Source organism: Rhinolophus sinicus, chromosome 3 (assembly GCF_057876585.1).
Source record: "Rhinolophus sinicus isolate RSI-liver-muscle chromosome 3, RSI-T2T, whole genome shotgun sequence".
NCBI lineage: Eukaryota > Metazoa > Chordata > Mammalia > Chiroptera > Rhinolophidae > Rhinolophus > Rhinolophus sinicus.
Window position 1 is genome coordinate 13034342 of NC_142503.1, and position 22508 is coordinate 13056849.

Here is a 22508-nt window from a genome sequence, read left to right on the forward strand (position 1 = left end):
AGATCTGAGTACAATAGCAAAATAAAAAAACGTGAAAAGAATGATTCCAAAACTCACATGTAAAAGTCAAATTCTTTATCTTACGGTGCCAAAGGAGTCATTGAATTGTCTTTTTCACGAATTGACACTTGGATCCAATAAAAAGCTAAAAATGTTATACATCCATTTGTAATTATTTGTAGGTACACCCACACCCACACCCACACGCAAATTAGATAGCTTTGTCAATAAAGCTATAAATTTTAAAACGGGAACACATTTTCCAGATGGTTAAATTTACCCATGGACTATTAAATATGTCATAAAATATAAAACTGTCCTCATGTAGATGTGCCAGATCATAAATTTATAAATCAGTATATAAGTATATGTATATATGTATTATATATAATTTGCTACTCCAAAGATTACTCAACATTTATTAAAAATATTTGAAGCATACCACTTTTGAGAAAGACACCAGTGGCTTCAATCACACACTTGATTAGTTAGCAGTGCTATTCATAGCATGATGCCAATTATAATAACTAACTATAGAGTTTAACAACCACATCTTCAGACAATCTTGATATAATGAGAGAACATGGGGTTGTATATTCAAGTTAAAAATAGTCTTTTAAAAGTGGTATGAAATAGGCAAGAAGTTGTTTTTAATATAGAACAGTTAAGCACTGCATTTTTTTTTTTTTTTTTTTTTTTACTGAATGGATTGCATGTGTAATCACCTTGAGAGGAGAGCCTCAGGCACCAAGAAAAGAAATCCCAGAACTTTCAAAATTTGTGAATATATAATTGAAGAGTTCAACAAAACTTTCCTGAAGCTAAATAGAAATGAAATTTGTTCTTATCAAAAGAAATTATAATAATATGTTAATAAATGATTCATCTATTATATGCATAAGAGCCTCAAGCATCCTTATTAAAAAGAACAATATTTTATCACATATAATTACATAGGAAGGAATTGAATTAATGCAGAAATGAATGAGCTAAGAATTTGTGAAAATATTTTATCAAATTTGGAGGCAACACAGATGCCATTCTAAAACGAATGCATTATGAATGTGACTTGGCTCTGGTGTGAAGAAGTAGGAGATTATTGTCCAAAATAATGTTTTACAATGAAATTAGTAGAATGATATTTTGAAGAATGTAAATACATAAAAGTAAAATAAATCATCACAAAGTGAATCATAAATAATCTCTTTTATGCAATTTGAATATTATTCACTTAAGAAGATTAGTAAAATCAGCACAAACCTTTCTTTTATACTGTAGGGACGTCAGTTATTTCATTGCATTGCCATTATCTCCTTCTACACAGAATGGGATGAAACATGTCTGCCAGATTTGGATATGGAATGAAAAGAGCATATCCAGAATTGACACATACTTCTCAGAAATTATCTAGGAGTCCATTTAAACTCACAATTGTCCTGGGACAGGACCGGCTGCATGTGCATAGCTATGCTCTCCCCTGAAGGCACATACATAAGTAACTTGGAGTGTTACAGTCAAATTGCCACAGAAATATGATGCCAGTGAACAACAGTTACCCCTAACCTGTAGCCAGATGCATTTAAGTGGCATGGCCTAGAACATAATTGAGATCTCTCTCTCTCTCTCTCTCTCTCTCTCTCTCTCTCTCTCTATATATATATATATATATATATACACCCTATATATATATATAATATTATAAATATAATATAATATATAATATTATATATTATATATATATTATATATTATAAATATAATATAATATATAATATTATAAATAAAATATAATATATAATATTATATTTTAGAAAAGTTTTTTCTTTTAAACACTACATTTTAGAGCAGTTTTAGGCCCACAGCAAAACTGAGAGGAAAGTAGAGAGCTACCAGGTATCCCCATCTCCCAACATATATACAACCTCCCCTACTAGCAACACTGCATCAGCATGGTTCATTTGTAGCAACTGATGAACCTGCCTTGACACATCTTATTCATCCAAAGTCCATAGGTTACATTAAGGTTCCCTCTTCATGTTCTGCATTATATGGGTTTGGACAGATGTATAATAACATGTATCCACCATTAGAGTGTTACACAGAATAGTTTAACTGACCTAAAAAGTCGTGCCACTCACCTATTCATCCCTCCCTCCCATCAGTCTTTGGCAATCACTGATCTTTTTACTGTCTCCATAGTTCAGCCTTTTCCAGAATGTCACTTATTTGAAATCATACAGTGCGTAGCCTTTTCAGATTGGCTTGTTCACTTACTTCTAGGCATTTAAGGATCCTCGATGTCTTTTCATAGCTTGATAGCTTATTTCTTTTTAGTGCTTAATAATACTGCATGGTCTGGATGTAAAATACTGTGTTTCCCCAAAAATAAGACCAGATCTTATACAGTATTTGTCCGAAAATAAGACTGGGTCTTATATAAATTTTTGATTCAAAAGATGCGTTAGGGTGTATTTTCAGGGGATGTCATATTTTTTCCTGTACAACAATCTACATTTATTCAAATACAGTCATGTCATCTTCTTCTGGAACATTGTCATAACATAGTAAATGTGTCCATCTGGCTGACGATCTTAACTGGGGCTTATTTTCAGGGTTGGTCTTATTTTCAGGGAAACATGATAGTTTGTTCATACAGTCACCTACTGAAGGACATTTTGGTTGCTTCTAAGTTTTGGTAATTATGAATAAAATCGCTATAAACATCTGTGTCTAGGTGTTTGCATGGACATCAATTTTCAACTCCTTTGAGTAAATATCAAGGAGTATGGTTGCTGGATGCTATGGTAAGAGTCTGTTTAATTGTGTAAGAAGTCTACAAACTGTTTTCTGAAATGGTTGTACTATTTGCATTCCCATCAGAAATGAATCAGAATCCCTGTTGTTTCACATCCTCGTCAACATTTAGTTGTGTCAGTGTTCCAGATTTTTGGTCATATGTAGAGGTATTTCATTGTTGCTTTAATTTGCATTTCTCTAATGGCATATGATGTTGAACATCTTTTCATATGCTTATTTGCCATCTGTATGTCTTCTTTGGTGAGGTGTCAATTCAGTCTTTTCTGCATTTTTAAGTGGATTATTTGTTTTTATATTATTGAGTTTTAAGAGTTCTTTGTATATTTTTGATAACAATCTTTCATCAGATTTGTCTTTTCCAAATATAGTCTCCAAGGCTATGTCTTCTTGTCTTCACAATGTCTTTTACAGTGTAGATGTTTTTAAGTGAAGTCCAGCTTATTAATTATTTCTTTCATGAATCATGATTTTTGTGTTGTATCTAAAAAGCCACGGCAATACTAAAAGTCATCTTATTTACTTCTATGTTATATTTTAGGAATTTTATATTTTTGCACTTTAGATCTGTAATACATTTTGAGTTACTTTTTTAAGAGTATAATGTCTATGTCATTTTTTTGCAAGTGGACTCATTTGTTTCAGTACCATTTGTTGAAAATACTATCTTTTCTTCATTTATTATGTTTGCTCCTTTGTCAAAGATTACTTGACAATATGTATGAGAGTATTTCTGGGAGTATTTCTATTCTGTTCCATTGATATATTTTTCTGTTATTTCATCAATAGCACACTGTCTTGATTAGTATAGATTTATAGTTTATCTAGAAGTTGGGTAGTGTCAATCTTCCAACTTTTTTCTTCTCCTTTAATGTTATGTTGGTAATTCTGTGTCTTTTACTTCTCTATATAAACTTTAGATTCAATTTGGAAATACTCACAAAATAATCCTGAGAATTTGATTAGTATTCCATTGATTCTAAATACAAAGTAGGGCAGAATTGACATATTGACAATATTGAGGCTTTCTGACCATGAACATGCAATATTTATACATTTATTTATTTCTTCTTTGTTTCTTTCACGAGAATTCTGTAGTTTTCCTCATATAGATGTTGTACGTGTTTTTTTGTTGTTGTTAGATTTATACCTAAGCATTTCCTTTGCGGGTTGCTAACCTAAATGGTATTTTGTGTTTAAATCAAATTCCACTTGTTCATTGCTGGCATATAGAAAAGTAATTGGCTTTTTTTTGTTTCTTTTTTTTTGTTTTGTTTTTTGTTTTGTTTTGTTTTGTTTTTTAAGGAGTGTGCAGCTCACAGTGGCACATGTGAGGATAAAACTGGCAACCTTGGTGTTATTAGCAGCACACTCTAACTAACTGAGCTAACTGGCCACCCCTAACTATTAACTTTGTTTCCTGAAACTTTGCTATAATGTTTATTGCTTTCAGAGGTTTGTTATTGATTACTTTAGCTTGTATATGGAGACAGTATGTCATCTGTGAACAAAGATAGTTTTTTTCTTTTTCCTTTCCTAATCTCTATAAATTTGTTTCCCAATAAGTGTTTTGCTGCATTAGCTAGAACTTCCACTGCCATATTTTAAAGGAGTGGTGACAGAGGATATCCTCACCTTGTTCCTGATCTTAATGGGAAAGCTTTGAGTTTCTCACCATTAAGTTTGATGTTAGCTGTAGTTTTTTTTTGTTTGTTTCTTTGTTTTGGTATATAGTCTTGATCAAGTTGAGGATGTTTTCGTCTATTCTTAGTTTGCTGCTCAATAACATTTTAAAACTAGGAATGTACTTTTTATAGAAGAAATCCTTAGCACTTTTAAAGAAGAGTGTCTTTCCTGGTGCAGTTTGTGGATTTTTCAACAGGGAATGACACATGGTGCCACTGAATGAATTGTTTAAGTACGTTTAGTTCACGCATGTGAATTCTATTTGAACTGATTATAAGATTACAAATATAAAGTACTTTCTAATGTTACAGTTTAAAGTACTAATATGTTACCTTAATACTTGCAGCAGATGGGTAATAACAAGGTTTAACATCCCTTGTCCAAAATCACAACACTCTTCTGAATGTTCCTGGCCTTTGATCCCTCTCACACTTCAGAAGACTTTTGCCTATGGTCCACGTGGCCAAAGTTACCATGAACTCATCTTGCTCTGCCAATCTATTGAGTGGGTAATTTTACCACCATGGATAAAGAATCCTTTATCCATGTTGGTGACCATTTACATAAATATTTAATTATTATTAATTATTTCTATAACTATTCCACTTTGATAAATTTATCAGAAATGTGAACAATATTGATAAAAGTTAGAAAAAATGGCAAACATTTATACCTTCTCAATATTTTGATAAAGATACAAAGACAAAAACATTAAGTGAAAGAATAATTCACAACCTACTTTCCATTCTCAATGCTTAGGATAATATCTGGCTTTTTACAGAATTAAACATATTTTTTAATAAGTTCATGCATGCACATGTGAATACACACACACACACATACACACACACACACTGATTTTACCCCCCACTTTTATCTATACATACACACACACACACACACACACACACACACACACACTGATTTTACCTCCCACTTTTATCTATACTGCTACATTTGAAAAGAGAGATAACATTAAGCAAAACAAATTTTTAAATATCAAACATGAGTTAAATGTAAAGCTATCTAGGCAAAATGACTTTATGTACGAGTTTTCCCAGGACATTTTCAAATTATGCCTGTTTTTGCTTAACTATTAAAACACTCCTTTTCATTCCAAACAGTGTACCATTTTGGCTGATCTATTAGTCAGTCAGCCTAATTTTTACAATATTTCTCATGGTTTCCAAATTTGACCATGGTTGAACATGACCTTGAAATCTCCTTAAGGCGTAAATCCTTAGACCCAGCCCCTAGAGACTCTGACTTAGTAATTTGAATGTGTTTAGCCTACTTATAAATCCAATTGACTATTGTATTAATCTTCTCAGGCTTCCATAACAAAATACCATAGACTTGGTGTCTCAAACAGTAGAAGTCTATTTCTCACAGGTTTGGAGGCTACGAGGATCAAGACGTTAGCCGATTTAGTTCCTGATGACTGCTCTTTTCTTGTTTTGCAGGCAGCTGTCTTCTCACAATGTCTTTACATGACCTGTCTCATTTGAGGGTCTCTTTGTTCCTCTTCTTATAAATCCACTAATCCTACCCATGTAGGCTCCACCCTCATGACCTAATATTACCTTAACGAATTTCCAAAGGGTCCATCTCAAAATATCATATTGGGAGTTAGAGTTTCAACATACGAATTTTGGGAGGACAAAGATATTCAGCCCATTGGTTGTTTGCAAAGTACCCGTCCCCCATACACAGAGATCAAGAAAGGCAAACTACTCCAGATTAGTAGGTGGCAGTTTAAATAAGCAAGAGAACTTACATACGAGGCTTGTCTTGGGTGGCTGAAAGACGAGTAGATCTCTGCACAAGCACTCTAGAATCTTATGAGTTTATATAGAGATCTTCACTGGGTTTGCTCATGTTTACCATCTAAATGGTCTCAGTGACACATTGCTCTCTCAAGGCTGTGTGATTGAAAATGGCTTCCACTATGGCAACTATGGGCGTAAGGTATATTCTAAGGATGGGGAGGGCTAATAGAATTGGTAGACAGAGTAGAATTAGTCTTTCTAATCATGGCTTTTCAAAGTATAAACTTAGCCCATTTGTGCTGAAATCACCTGTGATACTTATGGATGGTGGGGGAGGTCACAGAGAAATCATGACAGCCAGTTGACCCTGGAGCTGTACCCAAGCTATCAGAGTCTCCAGGGTCAACTGGCGGTCATGATCTCTCTGTGACCTCCCCCACCATCCATAACAACTATCACAGGTGATTTCAGCGCAAATGGGCTAAGTTTATACTTTGAAAAGCCATGATTAGAAAGACCAATTCTACCAGTATGTATTTTTTCACTTTTTATATCCATCTTTATCTTCACTTTTTATCTTCACTTTATCTCCAATAAACGTATATATGTATGAAAATATACACAAATACACAATCAGACAACAAATAAAATGCAATGCTAATATAAATTTTTCAAAACTGTGAAGCCTAAACTCATGTACAAAGTTAAACTCTATTTACACAGTCCAAGTAAGAAATATTTTGTGTGTTTGTTTGGGTTTTTCTGCCATTAATCCATCCACACAGTATTGTAATATAACTTACTTTTCTATTCCAAATAAACTTAATAAGGACATACCACATGACCTTTTCAGTAGGTAAATTTGTAAAGCAAAAATAATACAGAGCAGCTAAATTAAGTACCGTAAATTACTACATTTTTCAATTGTTTGAAAATAAAGAAAACTCTCCTGTTTACAATACATCTTAGGTACAACTGATAATAGCACCTTCTGAAAGTATGATCTGTTTCACTATCAACATTTACTTTAAAGTTTTTAGAAGAAATTGTTGCCTTTCAGTCTCCTGTGATGCTGGGTTGAATCACAAAGGATGTGATTACCTTTGTATTATTTTGTTTTGTTTCTTATTACTTTCTTGATAAAGGATTGTAGGTTCCCCACTGCCTGTAAATTACCTTTTGACTACTGCTCCCCAGTTACCTTGATATGTATGTACTTGTACCGGGAATTACTCTCTGCTGAATACACGTTTATAACATTGAAAACTCATCTGTGGTTACAAACATTGCTCATTGAATCCAACTCACTGGCCTACCATATGTTTATTTTCCCTGAATCATGAGATTCATATACAGCAATAGACCCTCCAAAATGTTTCCTTGCATTTTTACCCACTGAACAGAATTTAAGATTGAAATGTACAAAGTGGGTTCATTAGCTAATACCACAGTAGAGTGCAAAATAAAATCCCTAAAAAGACAGAACAAATAAACAAGGATGCACATTCAAATTCCTACAGAAACCTCCAAGGTATTCATATGCATTTACAAGACAAACTGCTAAGGTTCCTTTCGTGACTGAACTACAAACACGCACTTAGGCTCAGTTGCTTATTTTGCTTCTTCATTTGCTCAATTGTTCATTCACTCAAAGACTATTATGTCATTATGTGATGTGTATTGAAATGTTCTGGACTTCTAGTGTTTCTCTAATGGGGATTAAGAGCCTCTTAATAACAGAACCAAGTGGAGTGTCAATTATCATGTAACTTAAAGGATGCTATCTTAGAACTCCCGAATCAGAATCTGGGAGACTGTCCCCAAGCAACAGTATTTGTGACAAGCTCCTTTCCTGACTCTCATTAATGGTCAAATTGGAGATATCTATCTAAAGTTGAGAATGCGTGATTCCTGGCCTGTAGGTGCTCAAATTTCAATGGAGGATCTATTTATTTAAAATAATTAATAGGAACACTGAGAAAATTTGAAATGTTTAGGAGTTTCATTAACCATTTTCTACATGGTGACACTTAACATCTAGGCAGTAATACTTTATTTTCCACTGCCTGATTGTGCTGAGCTAGGTACCTGGGAGATTCTTTATGTCAGCTATTTAAATACTATTTGTTTTAACATTTAGTATATTTATTATATACTATATCTATTCTGCATACATTCTGAATTTTGCTTGACTTTGGAAAGATAATGTGGCTCCCATAAATACTTGTCTATACTGACAGCAAAAACATGTAGACATTAAATCTGCATGTATATATTAGCAACACAGTTCCAGAAATCTCTTTTCTCCATTCATCACCAATTCAACACATGTTGAATGTGTTTCTGACATCTGGGGCAGAGTTTATGACATTAAAATGTTATGATCAGAGTGTTTACTGATAGGGAAATAGATATGCAAATTTGGAAAGTTAAGTAATACAGAAAATATAATTTGTTAACTGGCAAACAAAACCCAGACTTTAGTGGTCACAGTTACCAAAGTGGATAAGCATGACCAAACAGTACTTTATGGGACAATGCCATGCTTGAGGGATATGGAAGGGTGGATGGAGAAACAGTATTTGTGGAAAGGGGATATGACATAAACCAAGATGTAAGTCTGGAGTATGCATTGCTGTACAGACAAAATCAATTTCATTAGAAAATCATTGTAGGAGAATAGTTGATTAGGCAATCAGTGAGAATAAAAGTACTCTGTAAATATTTCTATGTTTTGTTCCTCAAGTGACTGAAGTTTAGACAAGCTCTGTTGCTGGCCCTGTGGAAGTCAAGACTGACTAAACTTTACTACTTGTCAGTTGTTACCAGCTGTGAATGAGCAATTGTATCGTTATCTACACAGTTAACATTTAGCATATTAGAAACTTTAAAGTTTCAATGGAATAAACTTTAGATTTCTTTTTATATCTTTGCTGTAAATTCATTTTATTTTAAAGAAAAACATGGAAGATACTATACGACACTGGTATCCTAGAATTTAAAAATAAAACAAACAAAAAAAACAACATATTTAGCTTCAAGCTATGACTCATGAAATTAATCATAAATTCACGAAGGTAGACATTTTTATACTTTAGATTCCATTTTCCTTTCTCTCGAGTTTTATCTTTCTACCATTAAAATTGATGGTGAAGCATTTTATTCCTACTGAGGAGAAAAGGAAACAGATGCACATGTTTTGAGTATGGTTTGTGACTCAGGGACTCCCTTTAGGCAGATACCTCATATATTTTCCCCATATACTCCATGAGAGTGAAATCTCAAAGTTCCAGTAACTCTCTCCCAACCAGAAATTTGCAAAAGCTAAAATACAATTCAAGACTTCCTGACATTAAAATCTTAATGCCACAGTTGCATTAGCTCAAGTTATTAAGCTCTAGAACTTTGTGGGGGCTATAGAAGAGCCTTGGCTATTTTGAAAGAGAAAGATGGGGGGCAGAAAGGGTGGTAGCAGGGTGGAGAGAGAGAGAGAGAGAGAGAGAGAGAGAGAGAGAGAGAGAGAGAGAGAGAGAGAGAGAGAGAGAGAGAGAGATGGAGAGAGGAACATCATCCTAAAAGTATGAATTACCTTCTCTGTATTTTGGGGGCATAATTCAGATAGATTCAAAGAGAATGCAGTTGTATTGACACACCATTAAAGATACTTCTGACAGAATGTTTTATTTTCATTTTTTTCTCCTTTTTGCATTTTATTTATTTTTATATCTGTTGTTAGGCTTCTAATGTGATCTATAATTTTAAAAGATCTCTTTGGTTCACATATTTAATAACCATACCAATAACATCATAAGGATGCCAGGGCATTTCTGGAGACCTAACATTCTATAGAGTTTTAGGCTTTTAGCATAACTACTCCACTCAGCAAAAATGTAATGAGACAGCAGTGTGTGAAAGAGTATAAACTATACACTTCAAAAATGGCTTATTTGGGAATAAATTCCTATAGTGATAATGATAACAATCATGGAAGTGCAAACAGTTATTAAGTATTTATTAAGAATATGAAGAATGCTTTATGTTGATCATCAAACTAAATCCTGATATCAACTGCCTAAGGAAAGTTCATATTCATATTATTCCCCTTTTTATCAAAATGGGATTGCACGAACAGAAAAGCTGAGAAAATTGTCCAAGGGCAGATAGGTGTGATAGAGCCAGTATTCAACCCATGCAGCTAGAATTCAGTCTTCTGTCACAGTAACAGCCCTCTGAGTTTCAGATTCCCTGTGAATAAATTGGGGACAATATTGCAAAGAAGCCTGCAATTGATTTTTGGAAGGATGTCTCCATGTTGGTAAATGTGCTTTCAGAAGCAATATCTGGTTCTCATCATCAGGTTGGGATCTAATAGCATTGGAACCAAAGTTCTGATTATAATTAGGGAGATGTCATAAAGATGGCATGTTAACCTGGGTAAGTGAAAGATCTGACTCCAAAAGATGCAGTTTCAATCTTTGGTAAAACAATACAAAGAGAAACTTAGAAACTGAAGATTCATCTTGTTCCGTGAGGCCATTAGCTGCTTATGATATTTTTTTATTTTATTTATTTTATTTTATTTTATTTTATTTTATTTTATTTTATTTTATTATTTTATTTATTTTATTTTATTTATTTTATTTTATTTTATTTTATTTTATTTTATTTTATTTATTTTATTTTATTTTATTTTATTTTATTTTATTTTATTTTATTTTATTTTATTTTATTTTATTTTATTTTATTTTATTTTATTTTAGTTCAGGAAATTAAATACGAATACCACTTATCTGAGCTGGTCTATGACTGCTTTGACTAATAGAATGCCCTGGAAGTGATATGGCGATTTCTGCCCTGGACGTAAGAGGACTGAAATCTTCTCCCTTGGTCTATATGAGCTCTGAGCTGTCACGTGAGTAGTCAAGCTACCCTTCCACAGAGATCACACAGAGAGGCCCTGAGATGTAAAGGGTCAGGATCCACCCCAGCTCTTCCCACTGAGGTACTGGGGATATGTGTATATTCATCTCCGATCCTCCACATGAATCCAGGTGTCAGCTGGATGCTATCAAGTAATTGAGTCAATGGAACATGGATAAAGAAATTGCCCGTATAATCCTGCTCAACTTCTTGACTCTCAGAATCACTGTTTTGAAAGCTCTGATTTTGAGGTAGTTTGCTACACAGCAATTAAAATTAGAATATATGTACATATACATATATACATAAACATATACCCATGTATACCATACATGGATACCATGTTTCCCCGAAAATAAGGTTTAGCAGGACAATCAGCTCTAATGCGTTTTTTTGGAGCAAAAAAATTAATATAAGACCCAGTCTTATTTTACTATAAGACCGGGTCTTTAATATTAATATAATACAATATAATACAATATAATACAATATAATACAATATAATACAATATAATACAATATAATACAATATAATACAATATAATACAATATAATACAATATAATACAATATAATATAATATAATATAATATAATATAATATAATATAATATAATACTGGGACTTACATTAATTTTTGCTCCAAAGGATGCATTAGAGCTGATTGTTTGCTTATGTCTTACTTTCGGGGAAACACGGTATACCCACATTTATTCCTCATAGGGAAATAAATGATAGTTGACCTTCTAGGTCTTCTCCTAACACCATTAAATCAAAAATATATATTTCCTAAATATTCTCATCTCTTTTCCTCTCTCTTTTCTGTCTCTTTCTCGCTTTCTCCCCTACCCACTCACCCTTCTCTCCAGAGTTGGAGTACATATATACACACATATACAGAAACACACTCTCTCAAATATTTCAGCTATGGTACATGTAAATATTTGAGTCTAGATAAACAATATTTGAAGGCTAAAGACAAGATGAAAAATGAAACTGACCTCCATGTAATTGATGTGCAGTGGAATACAACTTCTGTAAGTAATAAAATTATTAAGGTTCTTAGCATTCGGAAATTTGCACTTATGGGGAATAATGAAATTGTAATATTTATAGATCTTTTTAATTAAGAGAATTAAAAGTATAAATTCAATTTTTAAACATATTTAAATTAAATGGATTGGGGTGACAAATGTTAGTAAAGTTACATAGATTTCAGGTGTACAAGTCTATAATTCATCATCTATGTCACATTGTGTGTTCACCACCCAGAGTCAGTTCTTTTCCCATCACCATATATTGGATCCATTTTACCCTCCTCTACCACCAACCTCCTCCCTTACCCTCTGATAACCACTAAACTGTTGTCTGTGTCTATGAGATTTTGTTTAGTCATTTGTTTGTCTTGTTCCTTTGTTGCTTTCAGTTTTATATTCTACATATGAGTGAAGTCTTATGGTTCTTGACTTTTTCTCTCTGATTTATTTCGCATAGCATAACAATCTCAAGAGCCATCCTCAACTTCACTATCTATTAAAAAAATGCAAATCAAAATTACAATGAGATATTACCTGACACTTGTTAGAATGGCTATGATCAACAAGACAAATAATAACAAGTGTTAGAGAGGCTGTGAGAAAAAGGAACCTTTGTACACTGTTGGTGTTTGGAATGTAGATTGGTAAAGCCACTATGGAAGGCAATGTGGAGGGTCCTTAAAAAATTAAGAATAGAATTGCCATAAGACCCAGCAATCCTTCTACCGGGTATATACCCCAAAATGATGAAGACATTTATTTGTAAAGATATATGTACTCCAAAGTTCATATGTACTCCAAAGTTCATTGCAGCATTATTTACGGTGGCCATGACATGGAAACAATCAAAGTGTCCTTCGATAGATCATCGGATAAAGAAGATGATATATATATATATATATATATATATATATATATATATATATATATATATATATATATATAATGTATATATACATTGGAATACTATATACATTGGAATATATATATATATATACAATGGAATACTATTCTGCCATAAGAAAAGATGAAATAGTGCCATTTGTGACTACATGGATGGATCTTGAGATTATTATGCTAAGAGAAATAAGTCAGACAGAAAAGGACAAGAACCATATGACTTCACTCATATGTGGGAATTCAAAATTTTAAAATATTAAACATTTTATTACTAAATATCGAATGATGGCAGAAACACTGTAAGTAGAAATATGTTTTCTTGAAATAATAATGAAAAGGAAATCTAAAAATCTAGTAGTTAACTATGACTTTCCCTAAATAGCTTGTTCATGTTTATAAAAAAAAAATTGATGGGCTCAAAATGCAAACAGAAGTAAGAAATATTAACTTTATCATGTAGATACATCTTGTTTAAACGTTGGCATTTTTTTTCTATTATTCTGCTTATTTTTTCTACATTTTTTTAATTCTTTTTAGTTTGTGTGTATGATGGTTAAAATGAATTTAAAAAGATAAAATGTATTATACAGGATTTTTTTTTATTTCAGTTACTATTTAACAAAGGGTACTTACTATGACTATATCAAAAACATTTAGGATAATTGTTGTTGAAACAACTATATTTAAAGCCATATAATTAAGAAAAAATACTAACACACTGCTTTATAAAAATATACATATACCAATGATTGTATAGTTCAATTAGAAATGGTATAGCTGACAACAGAGACCCACAAGTAACTGAAAATTTACAACTTCTGCAATACCAGATAATGTATTGTTTCATCTACTTTCTTGTTTTTTAAAAGAAAATAATAGTTTATTTTTGGAATATGATTTTATTTTATAATACATTACATCATACTCTAACAATCTAAAAAGATATTACCATTTTCAATAAGCTATTTATCACATTATGCATACTATATATACAAATCTGTATTTATGCATGTATATGATATACACATAATATATGTCACATATAACAGACATACAGTACTGAAGCAAACTTATGTTTCCAATCCCTAAAACTATCTTTAAGATTTCAAGGGCATATGTATATGCTGTACTTTCTTTGGTACAGAAATTAACATTGAATCCTTAACACACTTGTGGTGAAGTCAAATAACCATTAAGTTTTTGAGAATAAGAACTAGAACGTAACCAGGATGGTTACAGTATATTTAAGGTGCAACACAAGAAAATTGCAAACATAATGGAAAAATGTAGAAAAGTAATCCCTAGGCTTTCAAGAATGCTGGTTCATTCTTACTGCCTTTGATCTTTTAAATATAAGTATAACACGAAAATAACAAAGTTCATCATTTAACCGTGACACTACATTTATTTTCCTAGAGACTTTAAAAACCACAAGTGATAAACAAATTTGACAGTACTTGGGGGAAATACTATACTGATTGTGTAAACTTGACTAATAAACTATTCAGTTTTAAATATCTGATTGTCATTAATTTATATATGAAATCATTATGAATTAATAACTATGAGTACCAATTATGACTCCATATCACTGAGAGGCAATATGGTGAGATCATGTGAATAGGAAAACAAGATATGAATATCCCTTACAAGCACAGATGCAGGTCACAGAAAGTAACAGGAACATTAAACAGGTCAAAAACACCATGACAGTTTTATAGAAAAAGTCTCTTTTTTGCAAACGTTTTCCTCATGTGTTAAAGCCTTATTCATTCACACTCTTGAATGGTTTAAGTGAGAAATAAAGAAACTTGGACACATTTTTAGCACCAGATAGATGTAACGGATGCAGTAAGTTATTTAATAGTCTGGTACCCTGTTTATCTAGTAGCCTAATGGTAATAATAGAATGTACAATATAGATGGGTACTATATTCTAGTTTAAATGAGATTCACAAAACATGTGAGGGCTTGTTGAGCTATGTAAACACAAAATGCTGTTGTTTTTACTGTGTGATAGCAGAATGCTATACAATTCATTATTAATTGATAACCTGAGGCATGGGAATTGAATACATCTGTTCATATATTGATATGAACAGATTTTTGGTCCTGAAAAGAGTGAAAGCCCTTAAAACTTGAAAGTTGAGTCTGGAAGAATTATTCTTGCAGGAGCTGTAGAGTGGAGCTTTTAATCAGTGAAGGGATATTTTTGTAGGAAAGAGTGTCTATGAAAGAAAAAAAGTAGCGAATGAGCAAGCACTGAAGAGCAGTTTTATTTTACCAGGCTATCCAATTTTACCTTGCTTCCCTCATATTTGGATTCACAAAATAATATGCTGTTTGATGGGTTAAACTGCAACCATGGCAAAGGAGAGAATGTTTGGAAACTGTTAAATATGTCATTCTGTTGATTACTGAGAATACTGAATAATTTAATGTGTTGCTGAAAAACGAATTTGTGTTAAAGAATAAAACAGATTTATTGAGAATCTACTCCATGCTAGGAAAAATTTGAAAATCATTATCTTGTGTATATTGAGGAGATACATGAGCCACCAAATAAAAAAGCAGATTTCAGCCAAATGCTAACTTTGACTTATTTTCTCCAATGATCATATTAGATCACACACTGGTAGATTTGTGAAAGCTAACAGGCACAGGAATTCTTAGATCTCCCTCTGTATGTATTGTGACTAACATAAACGCCTCTTCGTTTTTTGCATAACACATGCTCTATCTAGTACCTGTCACCTAAGAAATGAAAAGTAAACAGTCTGGGAATTTCTGCAATGCTTGTAGCCAAATCTCTGGAAAGAGCTGTCTATATGTGGTATGCAACAGCTACTGCCGTGTTTCCCCGAAAATAAGACCTAGCCGGACAATGAGCTCTAATGCGGCTTTTGGAGCAAAAATTCATATAAGACCTGGTCTTATTTTACTATAATATACGACCAAGTATATAGTATAATATTAATTATCGTCTCATATTAATTTTTGCTCCAAAAGATACATTAAAGCTGATTGTCTGGCTAGGTCTTATTTTCAGGGAAACACGGTAAGGTGGGTGCAGGACATTTATTAAGGATCAGCTGTGGAGGAGAGCATGAATGGATGAGGGACATATTAATCTGGGATGCAGATTAACAAAGTATAAGTAATGCAGCGGGGTTATGTTGCCTGTCTAAGAGCCCAGCCTTGGGCCAAAATAGCCAGCCTTTATACACACCAGCACACTCAGTTACTGGTGGAGGGTTTTCCAGGAAATTACATGACTTTAACAAGGTGTCCTTCGGTACCTGAGATTGATCTTCAAAAAGCTGACTTCTGGGAACCGGCTGTCGAACGCATTCCCAGTGCTAGACTGCAAGCCAATCTTTAAGGGGGGCAGAGGGCCATGTCTCTGTGTCTGCCACACAATAATCCCACTGAGTTCCCCCTAATTTTCAGTTTAAGTCTCTCCAGTCGTGACTGAAGCTGTATACTACACTGAAAATGCTCACATGATCTTGCCTTTATTAGTTCTGTTGTCAAATCCACCGTATCATGTCTCTTATCATCTCACCCTCAGCAAACTGGCCACCGTGTGCTATTCCCACCCTTCCTAATTACTTCATTTTCTTATTCTTTCAATTTTATTCTCATGTTGTGTTTTGCCATCACACTAATTTACTTATTGTTATTATACTAATTTACTTATTAATTTTGACAACTCTTTGTCCTTTCCTACTAGAAGGGAAGTACCACAACGTTAAAAATTTGTGTTTTGCTGGGTTTTCATTGCTGTGATCTCTTTACCTAAAACAATCCCCAACCCACAGTTGTCTTCATTCAATATTTGCTGGATGCATGGAGTGCTACAAAACCCACAGAAATGTATTATAGCATCAAGTTTGGGGTTTAGAATAAAACTAGAATGGACATAAAACAAATAAAGTTACTAAATTTATTTCCCTTGGATATGAATTGTATTAGCTTTCTGGGGTTGCTCAAACAAATGCCATGAACTGGGCAGCTTAAAAACAAAAATTTATTGTCTCAGATTTTGGGAAGCTAAGAAAAGCCTGAAATCAAGGTATTGGCAGGGTCTTTTCCTTCTGAAGCTATGAAGGATGGATCTGTTCTAGGCCTCTCTCTTTAGCTTGCAGATGACTATTTTCATGTTCACATGGCATTCTTCCAGTATCTTCAAATCATCTTCCCTCTGTGAGTGCCTCTTTGTTCAATTTCTCCTTTTTATAGGGGCCCTAGTGATATTGTATTATGACCTACCCTATGGCCTCACCTTAACTTGATTACCTCTCTAAAGACCATATCTCCAAATAAAGTCACATTCTGAGGTACTAGGGGCTAGGATTCAACATATACATTGGGGGAGGGGATTCAGATTATGACACTAAGCAAAAAAACAAATTGCCTCCAGAAAAAAGAAAAATATTTATTATGTAAGCCTATCCTTGAGGCCTATATTAGTGAAATTCTTTAAGCAAAATCATAAGAGTTAGTTTGACCAAAAAGGGACTGATGAAGACATCTTAAGAAAAAAATCACAGGATACCCCCAAAATATGTGAAGGAACACAATGTCAAGGAGGGATGAAGATTAAGAAAGACCTTTATATGGGCAGCCTGAGGATCTGAGGATCGAGATTATGCAAGTTTATGACCATGAAAAGTGGTTTTGAATTCCTTTATCCCATGAGCTATAAAGAGTTATTTATTTATTCAACTACCGAGTTTCCCCAAAAATAAGGCTTAGCCAGGCCATCAGCTCTACTGTGTCTTTTGGAGCAAAAATTAATATAAGACCCAGTATTATATTATATTATGTTATGTTATGTTATATTATGTTACGTTACATTACATTATATTATACTATATTAAGACCCAGTCTTATATTATAGTAAAATAAGACCATGTCTTATATTAATTTTTGCTCCAAAAGACTATTAGAGCTGATGGTTTGGCTAGGTCTTATTTTCAGGGAAACGTGGTAGTAGTGAAAGAGAGACCACTAGAATACAGGTACTGTTTTAGGGACTCACAAAATCACTGCCCTCGTAAAGCTTACCTTCCAGAGAGGGCAGATGAGGAAAATAAAAAATAAATAAATAAATAAAATTGAAAAACAACAACAACAAAAACCAGGATATTAATCTACATTATATATAGCAGGTTAGGTGGTGTTAATTGCTTGGGGGGAAATGAATCATTTGCTTTGTGCTTCCAGTTTTACCTAGGACTCTAATAATGGTGTGTTGGAATTAGCTAGTACAATTCAAGAGAGATGTTATGATTTTAAGAATTTGGACAGTTGGATTATAAATACGGCCACTGCTCAAAATTAAATTACATAAATTTACAATTCAATATATTTAAAAACTAACAAATACTGAAAACTCTTCACTTTCACTCTTCTCTGTGGTAGAAATACTATAGAATGATGTGCTACTGCTCATTCTTTCCCAACTTCGTGCTCGTTGGTGTCATCTTGGTAACTTGAAAAATCATTGGAAGTGGAGGTATTATCACCATGGAAGTGAGCAAACGATACTAAAGCAAACCTTAATTTAATAGTTTCGTTCTTGTTTAGACTTGAGAAAGTAAAGGAGAAAGTATACATGAAGCATATTAACTTAAATGTGTAGCCATTATTGTGAATAACATAAAAAGTGGTAGAATATTCTTGTAACTAAAACTGTTATTCAACTTAGCAGGAAAAAAAAGTAGATCAGACAGCTGATGAAAAAATAAAGTTTGTATAAACTCTTTCATCTACATGTTAATGTAAACAACAACAATGAATTAATATAATACCCAAGCCAAAGCTAAACTCTTTCGTCAATGACCTGAGCAATTTTTTTACTGAATCAGATAGTAATCAAGCATTTATTTGGGGTAGGATTGTGTCAATATTCATTGGATTGCAACAACGGGTTGCATGTGAATGCAAGAATTAGGCAACAATCAATGCAAGCATTCTGTACGAATCAATAAGCTATGCGGACTTTAAAATAAAGAGTACTGCATATTTTATAATTGTAAATTGGGTGTTACATATCTTTTATATCAGTAAAATTTATAATAGACGTGTATACTTATATACAGGCATCCAAATTTCTGGGTGTTAAATATGTATTAGCATTCCACTGACAGCTCAGGATAAGACTTGAAAGAAGTCAGAGAAAAGAGTTCCAGACAAAAAAAGCCATCAATTCAAATGCTCTAATATTGGTGCTTTCTAGCTTCTTTGAGTGAAATCTGTGAGGCCAACATCTCTAAAGCAAAATGAACAAGAAGCAGGGTTGAGATCAGAACAATGTGACGGGCCAGATCATGCCCAGGCCACAGAATTACTAGAATGCTACCATAAATGAGGTAGAAAGCCATTGGCAGGTTTTGAGCAAAGGAGTGGCATGATCTGATATCTGTTAGTGTGATTGCCTTGGCTGCTGTGTAGAGAACAGACTGTGTAGCACAAGGGCGGAATTGAGGACATAGCTTAAGAGAAAATGATAATAAAGTTAGTTAATACAGAACTGAGAACATGTGGTCAGACACGGGGTATGCCTTGAAGGCAGTGTTTGCTGATGGAATAGATATGTGGTATGAAAGAAAAACAGGAACAGAGTATGATCCAAGGACTGAGATACAAAAGACTATGAGAAGAACTGTTTTTGAGGAGGTGGTCGGAGTTCAGGAATTTGATTTTGCACATACTCTTGTGATATGGGTCCGGGAAGAGAAGTTCAGTATGTTGGTGTTTACAGGAGCTCCAGAGTAGCAGTATGGGCCCCACATTAGGAAAACACCTAAAGCCATTAAGCTTGATGAGATTAGCACAGGAATGAGTGTATACAAAAGACTCAAGCATTGAACACTACAACATGCCAGTGAATTTGGGAGCAAAGCCACACATAACAAGTGATCACTGAGAAAGGAAGAAAACCAAGAGTGTATGGAAACTTGGAAAAGTATTTCAAGATAAAGAAAGTGTGACACATGTTACGGCTAAATGCACAGAATAAATTGAATTCAGGGACATCATGATGGGAAATGTGGCAGCCCCATCTAAACTTAGCAGAAGATATGAAATGAAAAAGATGTGGAAGGCATTTTGGAGTACATTTTTAAGGACAAGACAACTGATTGGAAGTGGGGTAGAGAGAAAAAGAGTGAGGAAAGGGCACTCGGACATTTGGCTTAAGGACTTGGGTCAGTAGGGAATCCCCCTACGAGATGACAAGTATAAGATAAAGATGAGCAGAGAGATTGTTATTTCATGGCGATACTGGCTTTTACGTGCTTAGGAGCTATCTATGTGAAAAACACTGATGGGTAGTTGAACACATGGTGCTCAGCAGAAAGGTCCAGGTTGGGGAGTCAGGATAATGACAGCTATAAAGAGATAGATAGATAGAAGCTCCTTCTTGCCCCAAATGATGAAGAACATGATGAAGAAACTGCCACTTACTACAATGAACTGTCCTCTATTGAATCTTCATTCCTTGTATTATATACTAAATATTAGCAATCAGGACAGAAAAGATTTATTTTAAAAAGGCAAGTGAGATAAAATGAATGTATATAACCTTAATGAACAAAAAACACTAGAAGACTATTTTAACTAAACTTAACATTACTCTGTTTCTTCTATAAATACGACTATTGGATAAACAAAATTGGCTGAATTATTCCTCTACATTAGCAAGGTATAATTTAGGTTTAATCAGAAAACATGGTAATGGCTCATCTGCACTGAATTTTCCTCAACCAATTTTGAAGGATTGTTTCAGCACAATATAGAAATCATTTAGAGATACTTAGAAAAGCAGATGACATGTTCCAAAAGTAGAACACAAAAAAAAATGTGGGCAAAAAATAATTTAAGGGGGTGGGGGGTTTACATTTCTTCAATTATCGATTTAAACTGTCTGTCCATGTACCCTTCTGCCACCCCTTTATTAGTTATCAATGTGGCTCCTCCTTTGTCAAGCTATGAGTATGCACTATAAGCTATCTGCCAACCAGAAGTAAGATCATAAGTAAATTCTGCTCTATTATAGCTTTGTATTTTTAATGTTTCTGCATTCCCTGACGTAGTATATGGAATCAGTAAGAATCCACTGTTTTTATGTTTATTTAGTGTGTGTGTGTGTGTGTGTGTGTGTGTGTGTGTGATTGTATGTGTTTTATTTTGGTTTTGCTGCTATGAATACTCGTATTTTGTGAGGTGAACCAGGACCCTAGAGTTTGGGGGTGCCTGCTTTCTACTTCTCAAACTGAGATGTTTCTTACCCACTCCCTTGCCGTTCAATATTTTTTCGTTTTGTTTCTTAGTGGGGGGTTGGGTCAGGCAGAAACAGAGCTAGGAACCTAAGGCAGCCTATGAGTAAATAAAATAATTACTGCATTAATGAATGTAACGCAGGCTGAAGAGATTTCCTTGGAAATATTTAGGAATTCATTGTATAGAGTTAAAATTTGAAAACTGAGTTATACTGGAAAACAAGAGAATAATCAGACAGGAGTATGGAACAAGGATTGAACGAGGAAGGGAATTAACATGGCAAATAATGGCTGAGGAAGAAAGACTAAATGAGGCATTGACTGAGTTATTTAGAGGCTCTTTCTATGAAAATAAACCCAGAAATCATATAGCTTTTGTTGATTTAGCACCTTTCACTGCTTATTTTAACACTGCTCACTCTTAGGGTTTCAGAGAACCTATAAATGTCTTTCTACTGATTCAAGCACCATTTATCAAAATTATTGCATAAGCTCACTAGACAAGAGTTTAGGGATCTTGCTCTGTGGTATTTCCCTTTCAGAAATGATTCTAAAATGAATTTACTAAAGAGAGAACATCAAATGTGAGAATTAGTAAACCATAAACCTGAAATATCTCATACATATGGATAATTGAGAAGGCATATCAAGTGTAGATTTTTAAATATTCCCAATTAACTTACAAGCACAAGCACAATATACGTGCATAGAACTTTCTTCCATTTTGCTCCTTCTGTCATTTGAGATCCAAACTTATTCTCAACTGACAAATTACTTTGTAACAGAAATTTGTTTACTCAAGCTCTTAATTAAAAAAACCCATATATATATATATATATATAAAATTCTACTTTATAATCTCTCCTACAACTTTTGCAGGGTCACTGGACCAGCCATTTCTCAAGCTCGGAGGCTATTTTCAGGTGATAGGTTGGGTCAAGAAACTGTACAATTTACCACAAAAACATTCAGAGCTTTGTGGAAGGGCTTATGAAGTGTCTTTAGAAAACTTACTAATATTTTATTTATAGTAGTTGAAGACAAGATAATATTGTCTTTGTGAAATACTGAGAGATACAGATAACCAACATCCAATA

The 22508-nt window shown here is 33.6% G+C and overlaps 1 protein-coding gene across 5 annotated transcripts in view; it reads right to left on the reverse strand.

Moving 5' to 3' along the window:
* The window catches only part of CDH18 (cadherin 18), an 893359-nt gene that overhangs the window by 98348 nt on the left and 772503 nt on the right, over positions 1–22508 (reverse strand). The window lies entirely within an intron of this gene.